General features: G+C 37.9%; 1 non-coding gene and 1 pseudogene across 1 annotated transcript; one reads left to right on the top strand and one right to left on the bottom strand.

Moving 5' to 3' along the window:
* LOC140803843 (probable U3 small nucleolar RNA-associated protein 11) overlaps nucleotides 1–17,937 on the bottom strand; it is an 86,801-nt pseudogene that overhangs the window by 40,701 nt on the left and 28,163 nt on the right.
* LOC140804119 (small nucleolar RNA R71) lies at nucleotides 6,796–6,902 on the top strand. The gene has a single exon (XR_012112078.1). It is a non-coding gene; the product is annotated as a small nucleolar RNA R71 (small nucleolar RNA).

Below are 17,937 nucleotides of genomic sequence, written 5' to 3' on the forward strand. Positions count from 1 at the left end.
TGCTCAAAAGGTTCAAATTTTGTACCAAAATTCATGCTTTAACAATCAAGACGTGACCCAATCAACACTTTTGTAAACTATCAATTCAAATCATCATTGGCTCATAAACGATGTCTTCTCACCATAAACGACACCCAACAAAAGAAATGCAACGAAACTAAACCAATTAACTAAACAATCAAAACAATAACCAATTGACTAAACAACCAAAACAATCTACCCACCCCCTCATACTAGAGTTGTGCAATGTCCTCAATGCACAAAACGAAACACACACTAAAAACTAAAGAAAACTCATGAATGCAAATGCAACGACAGAATAAATAAAAAGAAAGGGGAAACAGTAAACTCCCCTGATCAGAAATCCTCCTCCTCGTCATGCTCAGGCGGTGCAACTCCCTCGTCAGCAGCTGGGGGTATAGGATAATGATACTGAAATTGGAAGGGTGGCGGGTATGCGGGTACAGGTGGCCGGCCGGATGTGTCGATGCCCAGATGCGTGGAGATCCCCTGTACCAAGTACTCGACGTTCTGAATATGAGCTTGATTCACGGCCTGATACTCAGTCTGATAAGTGGCCCAAGCGCCCAATTCGTTGATGCGATCTCGCATGGCACGGCGGCGTGGCTGCGGAGGTGGCGGTGCATGTCCTAAAGCCAGAGGTGGTTGAGCTGCTCCCCCATACTGGAAAAATACATCCTCGGGCAGCTCTGCCTGTCTCTTCTCCCTCTTGGATCGATAGAGAGCGTCATCAATGGCTCTCATCGGTGGTAGCCACTCATCATCATCAGCAAATATCACCCCCGCTCGGGCACATAGCTCAGTCACGATCGTCGGAAAATAAAACGCCAAATTGCTGCTGTTTATGCACATGTTGAGCTGTCCAAAGATGAGTCTGCCCATATCAATCGCCATCCCAGTCTGGATGGCATACAGAACAACCGCCCGCTCACGCTGGACATCACTCGTATGCCCGACCGGCATCAATCTCTTAGATAGAAACGCATACCACATAGCCGCCTCCACTCTCAAAAATTTTTCAAGAAAAACCGTATACGTCCCCGGTTGTTTCCACGTGGTGCCCGGATAACAGAGTGTGTGTATAATCGAATCATAATCCGGGTTAAGTACCCACGCCTAAAACTCAAAGTCATCCACTGACGGTAAACCCAGCAAGTCATTGATAGTTCTCGAATCATATGGGACTCGACGCCCCCGCACAGATGCCTTATGCTCACTCCCCTCCGGAGCATTGGCATAGAATTCACGCACAACCGAAACCACCGCGGCATTCGGTTGTGCTAAAAAATTACTCCACCCTCGTCCCTCTACTAAGACATCCGGAAAATAACGAATAGCAGATGTAGTGAACCCTCGCTCAGGGATTGGTTTTCTATGTAGTTTAGCATGCTCAAACCGCTCCCGAGCTTTCTCATTAACAAAATTAGACGGAGTCGAACGAGAACTAGAGGCACCGTGAGTTACCTTAGACCGTTTAGGTGCCATGTCGAGATGGGAGTGCAAAGAGTCTGAAGTCGCCGGAAAATTTTTGAAGTTCACCGGAGAAGCTCGCCGGAATCCTTGGAAGATGACCGGAGTAGAAGAAATTGTAGTCTAAGTGCTTCCGGGTGGATTGTAGAAACCAAGATCGAGTCTTTTCCCTGAAAATATCACAAAATAAGAAGATTTGAGCATAAAAGATGGAGGAGGCGCCGATTATTTGAGAGGAAAGGGGTAGGGTTCGAAGTGGGGAAGAAAGGGGAAAAGGAAAGGTTTTTATATCTGCGCGACTCGCTAGGGCGGTCAAAAGTGTCCGCCCTAGCGAGTGGTTTTCGGTGACAGACTATTTGAAAAATATGAGGGCTCGCTGGGGCGGTCACTTTTGACCGCCCTAGCGAGTAGTTCTCGCCAGTAAAACAAATTTAAAAAATTCGCTCGCTGGGGCGGTCAAAAGTGACCGCCCTAGCGAGGATTTTTCGCCAGGAAAACCAATTTTAAAAAAATTCTCTCGCTGGGGCGGTCAAAAGTGACCGCCCTAGCGAGGCATTTTCGGTGACAAATTTTCTGAAAAAAAGGGCGAGAGCTCGCTGGGGCGGTCACTTTTGACCGCCCTAGCGAGACATTCTCGAAAAAAAATAAAATAAATAAAAATTTTAAAACAATGAATGTCATGCCATGCACTACCTAAATGCAAGTGATGCGATTAATGAATAAAGAAACAGAATAAAAAGGAGAAGAAGCAGTTCTCAATTTACAGTCTAGAGCTCGACTTGTCACCCCTGTCCTTAATGACTGTCATGGAGCCGAGTGACTCCAATTTGTGGCTCAAATGTGCCACCGATATAATGCTTCAGTCTTTGAGCGTTCACAGTGAACGTCCCCTCCTTGCCGTCATGCAATACCACTGCACCTGATGGGAACACCTGGGCTATAGTGAAAGGTCCTGACCACCTTGACTTTAGCTTGCCCGGAAAGAGGCGTAAGCGAGAATTGTATAACAACACCGCCTCACCCACTTGAAATTCCCTTCGTACGATGTGTTTATCATGGGCTCGTTTGGTGCGTTCCTTGTAAGATAGTGCCAGATCATAAGCTTTTCCTCGAAACTCATCCAACTGATTCAACTGCAGCAATCGTTTCTCACCTGCAAGAGCAAAACCAAAGTTTAGTGCTTTGGTCGCCCAATATGCTCTATGCTCTAATTCTACTGGTAGATGACATGCTTTACCAAAAAGCAACCTATATGGTGTAGTGCCTATAGGTGTTTTAAAAGCAGTACGATAAGCCTACAAAGCATCATCTAACCGAACGGACCAGTCCTTCCTATTCACATTGACCGTCTTCTCTAGAATCCTCTTAATCTCTCGATTGGACACTTCAACTTGTCCACTAGTTTGGGGATGGTATGGAGTGGAAACCTTGTGGGTGACACCATATTTGCCCAGCAGTTTATCAAAAATTTTGTTGCAAAAATGGGTGCCACCATCACTTATGATTGCACGTGGTGCACCAAATCGATTAAAAATGTGTTTCTTCAAAAATTTTAACACCACTTGTGCATCATTAGTGGCACAAGCCTCCGCCTCCACCCATTTCGAAACATACTCCACTGCCACTAAAATAAATTTCTTCGCAAAAGACGCAGGAAAAGGACCCATAAAATCAATCCCCCACACATCAAATATCTCACACTCAATAATGTTATTTAAAGGCATCTCATGACGGTTGGAAATATTACCTGTGCGTTGGCATCTATCACAATTGAGAACATACAAACGAGCATCCTTAAAAAGAGTTGGCCAATAGAAGCCACATTCAAGTACCTTAGACGCCGTCCGTATGGGTCCAAAGTGACCACCTACCTCACGGTCATGACAATGGTTCAGAATTTGATTGGTTTCCTCCTCCGGCACACATCTTCTTATTATGGAATCTGCACAGATCTTAAACAAAAACGGTTCCTCCCAAAAATAATATTTCACGTTTGAAAAGAATTTCTTTCTTTGGTGAAATAATAAATTAGGTGGAGGTGTGCCGGTGACAAGAAAATTTGCAAAATCGGCATACCAGGGGCACGCATTTACCTCAAGCAATTGTTCATCAGGAAACCAGTCATCTATATCATCGTCATTGCCCTTAATTCTAACATGCTCAAGCCTAGATAGGTGGTCAGCAACTACATTTTCCACACCCTTTTTATCTCGAATCTCGAGATCAAATTCTTGCAGTAATAAAATCCACCTAATTAACCTAGGTTTCGCATCCTTCTTAGCAAGCAAGTATTTCAGGGCAGAATGATCGGTATACACAGTTACTTTAGACAGAACAAGGTATGAATGAAATTTGTCGAAAGCAAATACTATAGCAAGCAATTCCTTTTCAGTAGTAGCGTAATTCAATTGAGCATCATTTAAAGCCTTACTTGCGTAGTAGATGGTATGAAATACCTTGTTCTTCCTTTGACCCAGCACCGCACCCACAGCTGTATCACTCGCATCGCACATCACCTCAAACGGTAACTCCCAATCAGGGACAGTCAGAACAGGTGTTGTCACCAAGCTCTCCTTGAGTATCTCGAATGCCTCCACCTTGGCTTTGTCGACCTCAATTCCATTCTCCGATACCTTGTGTCCTAACACAATCCCCTCTTGAACCATAAAGTGACACTTCTCCCAATTCAACACCAAATTGCTCTCCTCACATCTAACTAACACCAAGTTCAAATTTTCTAGACATTCATTAAATGAGGAGCCAAAAATAGAGAAGTCATCCATAAAAATTTCAAGGAAATTCTCAGTCATGTCATGAAAGATAGCGGTCATGCATCTTTGAAATGTGGCAGGTGCATTGCATAAACCGAAGGGCATACGCCTAAACGCAAAAATACCATAAGGACAAGTGAAAGTAGTTTTCTCTTGGTCCTCTGGTGCAATTGTGATTTGATTGTATCCCGAATATCCATCTAAAAAGCAATAGAATTCATGACCTGCTAATCGTTCAATCATTTGATCGATAAATGGCAAGGGAAAGTGATCTTTACGGGTTGCATCATTCAGTTTCCTATAATCTATGCACACACGCCAACCCGTAACAGTTCTAGTGGGAATCAACTCATTTTTTTCATTAGTAATAACAGTAATCCCACCCTTTTTAGGCACACATTGTACAGGACTTACCCACGCACTATCAGAGATAGGATAGATAATACCTGCATCCAGAAGTTTAATTGTTTCAGCCTTTACTACATCTTGCATCTTTGGATTGAGTCTCCTTTGTGGTTGTGCTAGAGGTGAGTACTTATCTTCCATCAGAATTTTATGCATGCAGATCGAAGGACTTATCCCTTTTATGTCCGAAACCTTCCAAGCGAATGCTCCTTTATGCTCCTTAAGGACTCCCATGAGCTTACTCTCCATATCATCTGTCAAAGAAGAGGAAATAATAACAGGCAATTTATTATCTTCTCCTAAATATACGTACTTGAGATGTGGAGGTAGTGGTTTGAGCTCCAAAGTAGGTGGCTCCTCTAGGCTTGACTTCTGAGGCATTAAATTTTTTCGGTCTCCCAATTCCTCTAATCTAAGCCTCACTTGCTTTCTCCAAGGTGGAATGGCATTCAAATGAGCTACCATCTCCATCTTTTCCTCGTCTAGCTCGTCCTCCTGCTTTTCAGTAGTGAGAGTGGCCTCCAATGGTTCTTTCAATCCATCCTGCACAAAATCACAAACAATAGAATCTAAGACATCAATACGAAAGCAACTATCATTGTGCATTGTGTGCTTGAGAGTATTGAAAACATCAAAAATAATTTCTTCTTCTCCAACTCTCAGTCTCAACTTCCCCTCTTCCACATCAATTAGCGCTTTCCCTGTAGCCAGAAATGGTCTCCCTAGGATTAAAGGCATCTCTAAATCTTCCTCCATGTCTAGTATCACGAAATCTGCAGGGAAAATGAACTTATCCACTTTCACCAAAACATCTTCGATAATCCCACGTGGATACTTGACAGATCTGTCAGCCAGCTGCAACGACATCCTAGTTGGCTTGGGTTCACCTAATCCCAGTCTCCTAAACACAGAAAAAGGCATCAGATTAATACTCGCACCAAGATCACATAGAGCTTTATGAAAATTAATATCACCAATAATGCAAGGTATAGAGAAACTCCCTGGATCTTTTTGCTTTGGAGGCATCTTGTTTTGAACTAAAGCGGAGCAATTTTCAGTCAAATTCACTGTCATATGATCTTCTAGCTTCCGCTTATTTGCTAAGATATCTTTCAAGAATTTTGCATAACTTGGCATATTCAATAAGGCATCAGCAAAAGGAATGTTAATATGCAATTTTTTAAATACCTCAAGAAATTTACCAAATTGTGCATCTAATTTAGCTTTCTTCATCGCTGCAGGAAAAGGTGGAGGGATAACAATTTTATTTTGTGCAATAGGTGTAGATGTAGAGTTAGAAGACTTACCTCCTCGAGTTTCTACCTCATCCTCGCCATGCTTGGTCTTTTCCTCATGAGACTCGAGTGCTTTTCCACTCCGCAATTCCACAGCCTTCACATGCTCTCTCGGGTTAGTTTCCGTGTTGCTTGGCAAAGCTCCTTGCTCCCTATTAGAAATCAACTTTGCCAATTGTCCAATCTGATTCTCTAACCCCTTTATGGATGCATCTTGATTCTGAAATCTCGTCTCTGTTGCAGAAATAAATTTATTCATCATTTGCTCTAAATTGGACTTCTCCTCCCGAGGCGGCTCTGGTTTGAATCCTTGGTGCATCCCATATGGTGGACCTCTTTGTTGGCGATTTTGGCTGTTTTGGCCTCCCCACGAAAAGTTTGGGTGATTCCTCCATCCCGGATTGTATGTATTCGAATAAGGGTCATTTCTAGGACGGTTCTGGAATCCCACTTGTTTCACCGGTGCTCCCTCAGGCACATAAAATGGATTGCCATCTTGGCAATCCTGCACGTCATGCTCACCCCCACACTTATCACAGAAAATTTCTTGCAGACGCATAGCCGACCCACTCATGCTCATCCCATCAATCTTTCTACTCAAAGCCTCTAACTGTGCTGAAACCGCAGACAAATCATTAACTTGATGAACTCCAGCACCTCGTCTCTGCCTATCAGACTGAGGATGATAGCTACTCGCAGCCATCTCCTCCAATAACTCATATCCTTCCTCAGCCGTCTTTCTCAGTAAGTTACCACATGCAGCAGCATCTATCATAGTACGGTTAGGAGTAATCAGACCATAGTAGAAAGTTTGAACAACTAACCCAAGCGGTAGCTCATGGTGTGGACATCTCCTCAACAAGTCCTTGTAGCGCTCCCATGCCTCGTAAAGTGACTCGTTCTCATATTGAGCAAACGTAGTAATGTCGGCTCTAAGCTTCATAGTCTTCGACGGAGGAAAGTACTTGATCAGGAATGCCTTTGCCATATCCTCCCATGTAGTGATAGACCCTACAGGCAAACAGTTTAACCACGACTTAGCTTTATCTTTCAGTGAAAATGGAAATAAGCGCAAAAGAACAGCATCATCAGACACGCCATTGAACTTAAAAGTATCACAAATTTCAAGAAAGTCAGCTATATGAGAATTAGGGTCGTCAAGTGCACTTCCCCCAAATTGAACAGTGTTCTGAATCATCTGGATGATAGCTGGCTTGATCTCAAACTGATTAGCTCGGATGACTGGTCTTACGATGCTTGGACGTGCTCCATCAAGAGACGGCTGTGCATAATCCAACATTGGAATGCGACGTGGTATCTCAACTTGTCTATTGTCACGCTGTTCCTCTCCACGTTCTTGCTCGTGTCTTTCCATCTGTTCTTTGAGTCTTTCTTGCTGTCTTCGCCTGCGGAAAGTTCTTTCGATTTCAGGGTCAAATTCAAGCTCCACGTCAAGTGATCTTGGCATGAACCACAAGAAAAATCTGCAACACAATGAGAGTATCAAATAATAATAAAATAAATAATACTAAAGAATTTAAATGAAAAATAAAAAATTGTGAATCAACAGTCCCCGGCAACGGCGCCAAAAACTTGATCGAGCAAAACTTGCACAGTGAATAGCCCCAAAATTTGTTGTATAATTAAAAGCTCGATTTAAATATCGCAAGTGCACGATAGTCAAGTTATAATAAACGTAAGTGAATACGAGTATCGTTCCACAAGGACTGCGTTACAATATCTTTATTTTCAAGTAAATTTCTTTAGCAACGATAGATTGAGTTGGTGATTAAACTAAAGTGAATTTAATAACTAAAATAATTAAAATGCAAGCAAAAGTAATCAAGAAATCAATGATTAAATTGGATGAAAATCAAATGAGAAACGAATTTGTTGGGAATTATCAGTTCACCTACCGCTCGTGTTCAAATAATTATACTCGATTTTTACTCGTGCATTCGACGGAATTCCCTAGACTAATTAATATACTCTGTCGAGCTATATTAATACTAATCATAAACATGCAGTAATCAAGTATCCTCAATTATTTAACAGTTCACGATTGCATTACGTTCTATGGAATCCACTAGCTTTCATCCGGGTGAATTATCACTATCGACACGTATCCAATTCCGTATATCTACTAAAATTGTAAATCCGTGGTCTATACTATTCGATCCTATTGTCAATTATTCTATCGAAATCATCAACAACATGAAATAATCAAAGGAAGTTAGCTAGACTTCAAATGAAATAAGAAAGCACAAAAGCATAAACAAATCACTCATAGAAACGTCGAGCAATAATGTTAAACAACGAGTACGGGGTAGGATCCCCTCAAATCCCAACAAATCTAGAGTTTAGCCACTAAAATTCATAATAACAAAGCAACAATCTAAGAATTAAAAACTGAATAATGAAAATACTAAAGATGACGACGGATGACGGCCACGACGCGTGGAAATCTCGAAGTCTTCGAAATCTCCTTTGCTCCTAGCCTTTTCTCCAAGAAATCTGATGAAAGTGATGAAAAATCGCCAAAAACGCCGCCTCTCTCGTGTATTAGGTCTATGGTGTAGAATAGAGTCCAAAAAAAAAAGGAAACATATCTTTTCAAATCTCGCAGCTCGCTAGGGCGAGCACTTTTGACCGCTGGGGCGAGTGGTTCTCGAATTAAAATCATCGGCTATGTCCATGGTCTCGCTGGGGCGGTCACTTTTGACCGCCCTAACGAGAGGTTCACGCAGAAACTCCTCGGCTAGACCAACATTCTCGCTGGGGCGGTGACTTTTGACCGCCCGAGCGAGACACTCGCGCAACAACTGCTCGACCAAATTTAAATGCTCGCTGGGGCGGTCACTTTTGACCGCCCTAGCGAGATCTCTTCGCTGCTTTGCCAAATAAAATCCCACTTTTCGGTCCAATTCCTACAAAACAACCACAAAATACACGAGATCAGCCATATGCTAAATAATGATAGAAAAATGCTAAATTAAACTAAAACAAACTAATATGATGCATGAATGCGACTCGAAAACAACACTAAAAACACGTAAAAACGAGTCCTATCATATATCAAATCGAAGGCATTGAACAATTCTACAATTTATTGATGAAAGTTTCTCAAAATCTCGACTGAAAATTCGCAGTTTCAACCAGAACAGTAAAAACGTGATTTTCAGATCTAAAAAGGGTTTCAAAAGCGATTTAAACATGATCGCTCAAACTTCTACACAACATACACATGGTTTTACGCATAAATAACAACGCACGCATAATATGACATGATCGATGGATCAAGAACATAATATACGTGCCTTTTGATATTTAAAAATATCGATACAACGATACCGAAGCGGAGACGGTGCGAGGCTCGATCCGAGACGAACGTGGCGCTAAAATCTTGCGATGAAAACTCTCGAAAATTGATGGAATGGTGAAGGGGATGGAGCGGCTGCTGCTGGGAAGGAGAACCCTAGTTTTTCTCTCTTTCAAAATAATAAAAATCTGAAACGTGAAGTGAGTGTGTGTGTTTAGTCGTGTACAGGTGTGTGTAAAAGTGTGTAAGTGTGTGTGAGGTAGAAAACTTGTGTGTTTGTTTTTTTTTAATTAGGAGAAATTAGTGCTAAATTAATTCATTAAAATACTAATTAAAGGGTAACCCACACTAAGTTAATCAAACTCTACAATTAAAATAATTACACACCAATTTTAAAAGTTTTAAACTCATAAATCACTCAATACATAAATAAGGCTTTAAAATTCTAAAACTCTATAATTTATTTAAAATGCCCCATCCTAAATCTTAAAAATAAAATACCACATTCTAAATTGCCAAAATCGTCACCGGTCTTTTCCTCGATCCCGCCTCGAATAATCGCCTGAAATATGAAACTCGAAAAAAATATTTTAACGTGCATTACATAAACATGAATAATTTAAAATAATGCATTTTCATAAATCATGCACTACTAGGACTCGCTTTAAAATTAAATACATGCTTCAATAATTAAATAAATGCATGGGTTATACGTGTACTGAATTTGGCACTACATATCATCTCTAACAACTTCATAAATTTGAAATAATAAAATACTATCATATTTAAGTAATTATTCTAGTTATTTATAAGAAAATCATATAAAAATTATTTCTAAATTTTTTAATATAATATCAAGATTTTGTTTTTTTTTATTTCTGTGATATCATAATTTTGTGTGTTGTGTGTGTATTTGTATAATCAATCAGGAGTAGGCCTCTTGTGAGACGGTCTCACGAATCTTTATTTGTGAGACGGGTCAACCCTACCGATATTAACAATAAAAAATAATACTCTTAGCATAAAAAGTAATATTTTTCATGGAAGATCCAAATAAGAGATCCATCTCACAAAATACGATTCGTGATATCGTCTCACATAAAGTTTTTGCACTCAATCCGGAAGCCAATTTGAATGATTGAATTTTATTTAATTTAGAATATTTTTTTTGCCACAATATAAAATACTTTTCATCAAATCAAGATTCTCTGCATTGGTGTCTCCTTTAAACCCTAAGCCTTCACCGCTTTCCACAGGCGAGTCTTTTGTGCTTAATAATTATTTTGAATTTGGTGTAAATACGAAAGAAATCCGTTGTTTTTTTCTGTACTGTTAATCTTCGTTGTTTCACGGTTAAATTATTTCAACTCAAGATTTTTGTTAGCCCTTTATGTTTTCTATAGTGGTTTTTGCCTTTCTGAAGTGCGCAAATTGATTTTAAAGTTCTGTGAATTTTTTTTGCTAGCGTAAAGATGTCATCTTTAAGGAATTCTATTCCAAGAAAAGCTCACAAGGAGCGCGCTCAGCCGTAAGTGTGATTATTTTTTGGGGCCATTAATTTCTTTATTGTCCGTTTTGAAATATTTTGACGTATATTTCTGGTTCACTCAATTGATGATTTGTTGTGTGTACCAGGCATTTGAGAAGGAAATTTGGGCTGCTCGAAAAACATAAAGATTATGTCATTCGTGCACGAGCCTATCACCAGAAGGAGTAGACTTTACTGGTAATTTCTACTACCCCGCGTCTTGTTGGTTTTGGTAGCATTTTATGTACGTAATTTGGCGAGTTCTTATTTTATGGTAAGTCGCTTCTGAGTGTTTATAACAGAAACTTAAGGAAAAAGCAGCATTGAGGAACCCAGATGAATTTTACTTCATGATGATTAAAACAAAAACTGTTGGCGGAGTCCATAAACCTGAGTAAGCTGGAAAATTTTTATTTTTATGAGGTTATCTGTTCTCTTTTGAGGATATTTATTTGAGTGTAATTTGAATATTAGCTGTTGAATGTGGATTTTGTAAAAGAGCCAGGCTAATAAGTACACTAACGAAGAGCTGATGTCGATGAAGACCCAAGACATTGGATATATTTTGCAGAAGCTTCCAACTGAAAAAAGGTTTTATTTCAGAGTTTCTGGTTTTTTGGGTCTCGGATTCTCGAGATAGCTGTCATGCAGGTTCTTTATTCTGAAATTTAACTTTTTGGATGCAGAAAATTGAAAGACTTAATGGTATGCTGCATTCTCTTGACAATCAGTCATCATCCAAACATGTTTATTATGCCGACAACAGGTGAGTGATCAAGCCCTTTTTCTGCTGATTCTTGATAGTTTTCATAACCATTTTTTAGAGTAGTCAATTTCATGTTATAACAGTTATGTCACCACCAAAGTTTATTCTTTTCTCATTATTAGATATGGTCGCTTCTGATAGCTCAATTAATTTATTTCTTCAAAGTCATTTTATTCCCTTCTGCTTTAGAAAGAACATCTAATATGTAATCTAGGCAATTAAGATAAAACTATCCGAAGGCCAATTTCAAAAGTTCAATGACCAAGGGGCAATGAGACTGTCTTCTCTGGAACTTCTGTTTGAATCACTTGAATTCCATGTTTACACTTGTGTGTCTGCAAATGACAGATTTTTTTTCATCCAAGACAGTGATTTGGTGGTAATGTACTGGTCACACAAAGTATTAATGCATAAAATGGTGCAGGGCAAATATTGCTCAGTAGTATAGCATTTTGAGCTTAGTAGATATTTTTGTGTTTCATGAAGTATGTTGGCTGGCTCTTGATTCTCTTTCTAGGGAGGAGGCAAGAGTACGCAAAAAAGTTTCAGAACAAGGGAACCCATCAGCTTTTAAAGACTTGCCTAAAGTTATTTTGAGGTACTGAAAGCTATTTTTTTTAGTCAATTGCCTCCTACGAAATTGGATTGCCAAGTTGATAACCTGTTTCTACTTGCCTCCCCACAATTGAGATCCCTACCGAGTACCGAATGATATCATTACCATCAATCCATAAGCTATATTGCAAAAACGAAGTGGACTACAAATTTTCCTTGACAATCAGAAATAATTTTCTTTAGTCTGCCTGTCCTCACAGCTCTTTCATTTGTCTCTTCACCACTCATACTTTACCCCCTTTAAGTTATCAATACCTCACTTGTTTAATGAATATGGTGATATTTGGCGCCTTGTCATAATATCTTATTTTTCTTATTGAATTTAGTTTTCAATTTCTTCTTCTTTGGTATTCCCTTCTATTGTTCGAGTTTTCTCTTCAAAAACTTTTTTGGATTTGTTGCTCACAAATATATACCAATTGGGAATATCAATCGCATGCTATGTGAGATAATTATAATTCCATTTATGCGTGCATGATAAATATTTATGGCCGTGTGTCCTTTTTGTCTTGTCTGGACTTTCTACTGGGCTTCTATTTCTTCCCAAAGATCAATACTATCCCGTCATTGTGAGTGCTATATCTTTGTATAAATTTTATGGGAATTAGGGGATGATACTTTTCTCCATCATTTGTCCTTGCCACTTGACGAACTTTGGTTCAAGAAATCGAATTGATGCACAAGTGCTAGAGCATTTAAGCCCAACTGACCTTACTTGTATCATGAACTACTATCGACGTGCAAAAAGAAAATATTTAAGTTTTTGAGGTATGCTAAATGTCTTGTGACCAAATTATGTTTAGGATTGGAAAGCGTTAAATTATGAACGGGGACCAATCCGCCCGTTAAATTATGAACGGGTTAGATCGAGGTTGGAAAGCGTTAAATTATGAACGGGGACCAACCAGCCCGTTAAATTATGAAAGGGGATCTCATGTATGTGGCAGTGGATACGTCTCCGTCAGCCCAGTACTGTGGTGTTTCTGATCAAGCATTCATTATGTATGGGTCACTTGCTTTAAAACATGCCTCTATGCAAAATGATGAAGTTATATATGTTCAGTTATGCAGTATGTTTATGAAAGTTTATGTTGATGGCACGTCTAGTTATGTACGTACGTATGTTCAAGTTTATTATGCAAGTTCAAGTTTCAAGTTACGTATGTCCTATTTTAAAGTTACATGCGATTTTATTACGTAGTACTCGTTGTTCCAGTTTATACGTGTTGAGTCTTTAGACTCACTATGCTTGATCGATGCAGGTGAGTATGTTGATGAGGAGACAGGAGGTGGCGACCAAGGGGCAGGCTTGGACTGAGCGGGAGGCTAAACCCGAGGACCGCCATGTTTATGTTTTTTTTTATGCAAATGTTAATTTACTCCGATTTCATGTTTTGAGGGAAACACTTTGAGCAAACCTTTGTGAGCAAATTTTATTGTAGTTATTTTGAACAACCATGTCTTATGGGGGACTTGGTTGAGATATTTTATGGCAAAATTTGAAGGTTATTTTATGTTTAAGAAAATTTTAAATTTTACCGCAAATTTTGAGTATGAAAAGTACGGTACGTTACATGATATCATATTTTAAAAGATTAATTTGGTTTATAAACTTAAAAAAATATTTATTAGCATATGATAATTATAGACGAACCACAAATTTTATAAAAATAAGCTTTGGCGATATTTTTTATTAAAAAAAATAAAATATTTTATCATTTGTTTGAGCTGATTTTTGTTACATAAAAATTAGATAATGACATTAAATTTAATTACTTCAGGTCTCTTAATGTTTAATAATACTAATATCATTGTGCATGCAATTATTTGATTAGAGTTTCATTAATTTTTAGATTAAACTATGAAGATTGATATTGAAAATATTAATGATTATTTTGTTATAGTTTGGAATTATTATTTAGATAATGAAAAGGGTAAGGCGACGGTTTTAACGACGGTTTCGCGATCCGTCACCGGAGGCTGCGTCGCATTCTAGAAGCGACGGTTTTTCAACTCCCGTCGCTTATAGCGACGGTTCTTTGGAAGAAGACCGTCGCTATTTTTGCGGCGGTTTTAAGAAACTTTCGTTAATATTAAGCGACGATTTATACAAAACCATCATTAATATTAGCGACGGGTTTTAAAAACCCGTCGCTATATTTTGCGACGGTTTCGTAAAATCTGTCACTATATTTATCGGCTGTTTTTTAAAAAAACCGTCGTTTAAGAAGCGACGGTGTTTATCAATAAAATCAATAAAAAATAACTACTACGCAAAAATTAAAATTATGTATTAAATTTTCTGTAAAAAAAAAAACTTTAAAAACTGATTTTGCGCGAAGATATGAAACTTCACATAACGCTGGAAGATCGCACCGACGAGGAAATCTACGAAATAAATAGGAAAAAATGTTAGTACAAAATAAAAAAAAATCAAAACTTCGAAAATTTTGATAGAGTTTCGCTACTACCTGAGATAAATGAAAAATCGTTCAAGGAAATGTTTTGTAGAACCCGAAAATCAGATTACGTATAAGCCATGCATAATTTCTATTATTTAAATTAAAAATGAATTTTTAAGAAAATATGAAGTGTTTTATTTATTTTAAAAGAAGATGTTTAGTTTTATCTTTTCATGGTAAATACGCGAGGCCGGACCGGAGTTTGGAGATTAGAAATAAGATTAATAATAAGAAAAATATTCCTAAATTTAATTTAAGCTAAGGAATAATTTATTTTAATGAAAAATAATGTTTTAAGATTTAATAAATTAACTAGAGCTAAGTTATTAAATAAATTCTTTTAGGTTAATATTTAATTAAAGCTTAAATTAAAATATGTAAATAAATGGAGATGAATTAATCTAGGTATAATATATATTCAAGAAATTAAACATAGTACTTAAATACTTAAAGTTGAATCCATGCAAAGCCATGCAAGAGTTTAATCTAAATTAATGTGTTAATTCACTAATATGTATAATGAGTATTTAAAATCTTAAGAATTTAAAATACAAGGTTTAAATAATAATATACCATGCAAATAAGTAATAAATTTGTTTAAGACAATTCAAAAGAGTAGTAAATTCATTCTAGTCACCTCATTGGCCTTTAAAATGAATACCGTTACTCACCTTTAATTCAATAAGTTATTGGTAAATTCAAAACTATAATCCACATCATTTTTCCTCAAACCATTACCTAAGAAAATTATCGTGAACATGCAGTAGAGATAATAAGAAACAAACGGCAGCTAGGGAATGGAAGCAATTCAAAATCCATTCAAATTCTTGACTTGTAACCTCCAACTAAATGCACTTCAAGACTCCTTTATCACCCCTTGAACCTTCATCTTCATTACCTACATTTCCTACACACCCTTACCTTCGAAATTACCAGAAACACAACAGCAAGAATGAGAGAAAATCGGCAGCAAGGAGAGAAGTAGAAATAATTCAAATTCCTTCACTTGTAACTCCCAACTTAATGTATATTATGGAACCTTAAACACCTCCAATAACACTCATCTTCATTGGCTAGCAAACCTATACTCTTACCTTCAAAAAATAGCAGAAAACCAGTAGATAATAATAGTGAAAACAACATCAAAACAGTAGAAGAACAAGAGGAGAAATCCAACTCGGTTCCGTCGCTCGTACTCGTCGTATTGATTTGTTTTTGTCAAAACAAATTCCAGGCATGTATATATTATTTCTTTGCTCTGCAATCAAGTTATATTAGCTATTTTAAATTAGTATATGTTCATAAATCAAGTGACAAAACGCATTTTGACAGCAAAACTCTTAAAAAAAATCTGTACAGCTTATCGGCCAATGATATGTGCTTCACGGTTCAGTGTATTGTGTTGTTGACAGGGGGTTGCTCGAATCCAGGCATACATGGCTGCTTCTAGGAATGTTTTAGAGTGTGTTAGGGTGTTATTGGTCCATTGGTTTACATCCATACACGCACAAACAAAGATATGACAGTAACATTTTTATGAGCACAGAATTTTGGGTTCACAGTTTCTGTCATTGGATTGTTCAAAGGGTTGTTCGAATCTTGGCTATCCTAGGGACTGTAGCCATGGTTAGAGCCCTTCCTTGAGTCACAGATCCATTCGAATTTCACAACCACAAACAAGTTACTTTCGGTTTCTTCAAATTCTGGTGTATGCATTTCTGGTTTTCAGTGTGGTTTGGATTATGGTTGGCTCCTAGCCCATAGCCATGGTTCATACAACACTACATCATGTCTAGATCAAGCCATGGTTGATGAAATGGCCACTGGAATGACACGAGACAATAAAACAATTCAATACATATCACTACACAGAAATTGAGTTCTCGGTTGGGATGTTTCAGTGTCTTAGGTAATGGCTTGGTTTATGTTTGTCTTTTAGCCCTTAGCCATGGTCCAAGCCATGCCTTAGGATGTTGGTAAGAGTCCATGGATGGTGGTTCAAGCCCATAGTAAATTATTTTCAGAGTTTACTACAAATACACACAAGCTGCCACTGCTGTACTTTTGACAACAGCTATGGGATTCAGTTTTTGGGGTTGTTTGAGTTCTTGGTTGGCTTTTAGCCCATGGCCTTGGACAGGACAGTACCTCAATGAGTTAGGAAAGTCTTGTTTTCGGACGTTTGTGATTTGGTCGAGTTTAGAGGTCGTACGAGAATTTACGGTGAAAGGTGCCAAAATGACTCTCGAAAGAGTGTTTTATGTTTTTGGATTCCTTTCACCTATTTTCGTGTTTTTCAGTTCTTATGCATATTTTTCAGTATGTTTGGGGTATTTTTAATCATGGTTAAACGTCGGTTTAATGTTGGTTTGGGTTGGTATAATACCATGATTGAAAATCAAGGGGTTGGTCCTAATAGTTTCATTGTTGGTCCTATTGTTAGGTTTTTTTTTTGGTTCTATTGTCGAGTTTCAATTTTCTCACCCAGTATCAAAAACAACTTATCAATATGGCCAAAACTAAATAATTCACGATCAAATTTAACAATAAATCACCAACTTGGGTTCACCACCGAATTCTTTAAATACCAAATCGATGTGTGGCGGCCCAAGTTTGCTCGCTTGTCATAGCAAAAGGTAGCGAACCTAAAAAATTATGCATAAACCATAAAACTTGTTTGAACTCTCTCCAAAGTAACTCTTTTATTACACATATATCTAAATAGAACATATTTTTAAATGTTAGTTTTCTAAATATATATATATATATATATATATATATATAAAACATTCAAAAAAACAATCTATTTTCCCACTTTTTTCTATTATATTTTTATGGAAAAGAATTTCGACAATGAAAATATATGCTATAAACTTTACACACATTATTGTAGTTCTTCGCAGTGAAATTTGATGGATCTGACTGCTTTAATGGCAGAGTATTTTTGGGAACTTAAAAGCATGAAATATCACTATATCGGTATACCAGTTATGAAGGTGATCCGGTTATGAAAACATTGAAGTATACTTTTGTTTCCAACATCAGTCACAGAAAAATTATGTTTCAACGTTTACGGTTGTTCCGATTAAAAAATCACGCAGTTTTCATAGAGTTACGAAAATTGTGCTTCCCAGATGACTACAGGATATGTTGCACGTCCCCTCCTCAGGTTCTCATTCAAGCAATCTTCGTTATATAAGTATTCTATTCAACGTTTTCTTTCCTGTCGCCATTTATACACGGGTCTTGAAGTGGGACAAACCATTTCATCTTCACCAAGTTTGC

Source organism: Primulina eburnea, chromosome 10 (genome assembly GCF_022965805.1).
Source record: "Primulina eburnea isolate SZY01 chromosome 10, ASM2296580v1, whole genome shotgun sequence".
In the NCBI taxonomy this organism is placed as follows: Eukaryota; Viridiplantae; Streptophyta; class Magnoliopsida; order Lamiales; family Gesneriaceae; genus Primulina; species Primulina eburnea.